The sequence below is a fragment of the Podarcis filfolensis genome, assembly GCF_964270895.1.
Source record: "Podarcis filfolensis genome assembly, chromosome: 3".
Taxonomy (NCBI): Eukaryota; Metazoa; Chordata; class Lepidosauria; order Squamata; family Lacertidae; genus Podarcis; species Podarcis filfolensis.
Window position 1 is genome coordinate 85,246,826 of NC_139606.1, and position 4,723 is coordinate 85,251,548.

A 4,723-nucleotide genomic window follows, 5' to 3' on the forward strand; every position below is an offset into this window, starting at 1 on the left:
ATCAAATCATGCCCAAGCAGTCTACAACAAAGGAAACAGAAATGCACTTCAAAATCAAACACTGCCAAAAAATTTCATAATAACATACTAAACCAACAACACAATAGCAATACACACACATACACACAAACATACAAAACAACATTTCAGTACTATCAATGTTGGACTAGATGATCCTCAAGGATCTTTAACAAGTTTACATTAACAACTTTGAACAGCAAAAATAACAAGGGAGCTTGACAGATCCACCTTGGTCCCCTTCACGATCTTGCTCCCTGTCCCTCTCTTGCAGCAGCTTCTCATAAGGTTTGACAGTGATATTGCCATGTGCTTAACGCTCACCTATTTTCAGTGTCAGCACTTAACTAGAGGAAGTGATCCATAGTGAACACACGCTTGTTGCAGATCAAGCCTACAAGGAGATTTCACGCTGTGTTGACTCAAGGGTTGGTAAATGTGTATTGATGGGTATGTGGGTGCAAGTCACCCTAGATTCCAGATCAAGCTAGTGGTAGAATTTAACGAAGGCTTAGTGTGTCAAAACTGTGTGTCAGACTTCCCTGTGTTAGAATCTAATCTAGACCCGTGTGTATTAAGCTGTGTGTCAGACACCCCTTTAATCCTACAGAATCAACAGGTATGGCTAACTAAATAAGTCAGACAACTTTCCTTTGAGGTGATAGCCTGGAGATGAGCCAACAAGACGAAGGCCAAATCTCATTTGCAAAGGAGTGGGCTGCCTCCCTCAACTGAGAGTTAGTTTAAAACACAATGCCAGCATTTTCATTTTGAGTTTTAGGATGGCAGTTAGGAGTTATGCAACAGAGATAATGAGCAAGAGGCTGGAGGGAGAGTCAGAGAGCAACAATTGAGAGCCATGGTTGGGGTCTGCTTAAATCCATGGTTTGGCTATGGAAGAAACCAGAACCTCTTAGGGTGTGAATGCTGGGAACTCTGCCATCATAGGTTCAGGTTGCGTATATGTGCAAATAAACCATATATCATAAAACGCCACAGTCTCCACTGTCCTTTCATTTTCCAAAAGGAAACACAGACCCCAGTTAAGTGCCTGGAACTCCAGAAATCTCACACCACTCAGAGATTGGAGTGGTATGCAACAGTGGGTCACCTATGTTGCATCATCTGGCTATGGACAAGTCAAGAAAACCTGACCCTGATAAGTCAGCACGAGTCAGCTAAGACTGCCAGACCCTTGTAAAGGAACCTGGGCCACACTTTCTGGCTGGCTGGAACCATTAAGAGACCCGCTGTGGCTGCTGGAAGACTTCACTTGCCCACCCACAATCCCTACCCAACCTTGAACTGCAACTGCACTGGCAGAGGCTCTCGTAAACCACTAAGTAACCATTCCTTGCACTGCAATTTTAGCAGCAGATTTCTGGTGAGCATGCCTGTGTGGATTCCAAGTATACTTGCTGAACCCCCAGCATCAGACACTTTGAAAATTAAGCACAGGAGGCAGCCTTAGCTCTGAACTCAATGTCTGAGCTTTTAAATATTTGTCTCAGTCTCTCCCTTTTCCAGCCCCCCAACCCAGCTGGCAGAACGTGATGGAGGTCAGAGAGGCCACATGTTTAGTTGTTTCTGGCTGGCACAACCAGATTAACCCTGGAGAAGCTGATTAGTTGAAGAAATAATTTTCATCTGTCTCTGTGGGTTTATTTTGGATCTGTCTTTTCTTCCTGGGCTAAGTGTGATGCCTTCCCCTATTCTCTCTCCCCCCTCCCATGCCCCTGGTGTCTCCCCTCTTAGCCTTTCTTGTCTGCGTTCATTTCATTGAGGGTCTGTCACTGCAGTGAGGCTCGGGAATGGGTAATTCAAATTCCCACTCCTCTAGTGTTCTCTCATTTTCCCACTCACCCTTATCTAATCGGCAGAAGATCCAGGCTTTGTGCTTGAGTTAATCTCTCATTTACTCATACAGTGCTTTAGCTGCCTTCATGCTCCCCCCCCCCACTTTTGTTTCATCTTGCTTTAGTGTTTGATGTATTACAGTATTTTAATATTTTTTGGAAGCTGCCCAGAGTGGCTGGGGAATCCCAGCCAGATGGGCGGGGTATAAATAATAAATTATTATTATTATTATTATTATTATTATTATTATTATTATTATTATCATCATCATCATCATCATCATCATCATCATCATCATCGCAGTTCTATGTGTGCAAGCTTACTTATTAACCTAGCATTTTGGCACATGAAGTGGGGGGGGGGAGAGAGATGCATACATTTGTACTGTGCCTGTCTTCACATTCTCCCAGCTTTCCCAAGATATTGGACAGTGTCCAGGATAGATAGATGATATGGATAGATGTATATCACAGAGTGGACATTGATATAATATTGTATATAATGCAATGCAATAGATATTCTACCTATACCAAATGATGATGGAATCTCAGCAGGGCTATGCATGCCCAGCAAAATCAAGTAAGGTGTTTACAGGCACAGTGTTGCTGTCCTCTAGTTTGGAATTTGCCTTTCAAGTGGTGCACAGCTGCCACACATGTAACAGCAAGTGGTCATGGCATGCCAGAGACCATTAAACATAAAGTTTGACCATTTGGGGTGGGGTGGGGGGAGTTACAGCACTCCTGAAATGAAAAAAATATATATGGTAAACCCTCCTTCCATTGTAGCACTTCAGGGTTTGCATGCTTGAATGATGCTACCCCATAAAAATCATTTTCTATAGGTGAGAAGTTATTGCCTTATTGCATCAGGAAGAAAGCAAACCTCAGCCTAGCCTTCTCCCTGATATTCTACTCTTGCTATGGAGAGACAATTCAAACACGAAATCTACTACCTGCTATGTGAAGTGGTGTAGTCTAAAAATCAAAAAGGGCTGTACAACATGGCTTTTCTTGGAGATATAAGATTAGGTTTGGGACAAACTAACACACAGATCGTTCCAGTTTCCAAGACAGCAGGTTGGCAGAGAGATCTACAGTGATTTATAATTTTTTATGTATGTGATTTGGCCCAGCCCCAGCAATTACTTTCTAAGAGAATTCAGTGAAACTACTCTTCACCCTAGGGGATGTGGGTGGTGCTGTGGTCTAAACCACTGAGCCTAGGGCTTGCCGATCGGAAGGTCGGCTGTTCAAATCCCTGCAACTGGGTGAGCTCCCATTGTTTGGTCCCAGCTCCTGCCAACCTAGCAGTTCGAAAGCACATCAAAGTGCAAGTAGATAAATAGGTACTGCTCCAGCTGGAAGGAAAATGACGTTTCCATGCGCTGCTCTGGTTTTGTCAGAAGCAGCTTAGTCATGCTGGCCACATGACCCAGAAAAACTGTCTGTGGTCAAACATCAGCTCCCACGGCCAGTAAAGCGAGATGAGCACCATAACTTCAGAGTTGTTTGCGACTGGACTAAACTGACAGGAGTCCTTTACCTTTACCTTTTTTACTCTTCACCCTGGCTTTTCACACACACACACACATACACCCACCCACCCACACCCCACCTTATTTCTTATTTAACTTGTTTTGAACTATTGTTAATATTGTGTTTTAATTGTTGTAACCTGCTCTAAAACCTTAGAAGGGAGGACAGGTTAATAACAAAAATAATAAAAGTCAATGATGGCGATAATCCTAATACCACCACATAAACACCATTTTATTGCCCATTATGGTGGTCTGCTGCAGATCTTTTCCACATCCTTCAGTTCCTTTGGATACTGCATGATTGCCTTGGAGCATGACCTTATCTCTGTTGCCCTTATGGTGAAAATGTTACCGGAGACATGGCTTGCAATTTATTATTAGTACCGACTACCCACAAAAATAGCAGGAAATGTGACACTGATGTGCTGTGAAGTCAAATGCTCACATGTTTGGAAATGCTAAATGCATATGAATTCATGGAGTATTAGCTCTGTTCCCAGGTGCATCCTCCGAGTAGATAGCGGACCTTAGCCAGAGCCCACTGAGGTCTATGTGCACAGTCCTTTGGGGACACTGAATGGACAAGTCTTGTTTATTTCAACGTTCCTTGTACAGAATAATTTCCCTTTGAATTGTACTTCAAGAACAACAACAAGAAAACCTCATAATTTCAGAGGAGCTAAAAGAGGCAAGGACTCAGCTGGGGGGTAAAGGGACTAATTCTAGAGGCTTAAAATAAAATTGGTAAGAAGCTAATATTATGTTAAATGATTTTTCAGAATCCTGAATGCAATATGAATCTCTTTCTCACCAAACACTGCATTTTGAATTTGAAACAGCAATTAGCATTTACAGTCTTTTTAAAAAACTAAACCTTCCTGGGTAGAAAATCTACGTCAATTTAAAATGCAATTATTCAGCCATTATCTGTCAGAAATCATGGGGAAAATAAAAATAAAATGCCTCTTTCTCCCTTCATTATTTATACGGGAGCCTGGGACATTATTTATATGTGAACTGTCCCATTAGCTATTATTCAGGAATTCATGCGTCAACAAATATGTCTCTTGAATGACTTCACAATAGGTTTGATAGCACCTATACATGCCACCTCCGTGTCACATGTCTGGTTACTTAACAGGTGGTCGCTGGGACGAATCTTGAACTTAACAGGTAGTCTTAAGGAAGCGCCCCACCCTGCTCTCTCAGACTCAGCCTTCCATCTGTAATATGGGGCTGATAATACTGCTCTACTTTATGCAGTTACAAGAAAATAATATATGTTTAGAACTTCAAACACCCTAAATC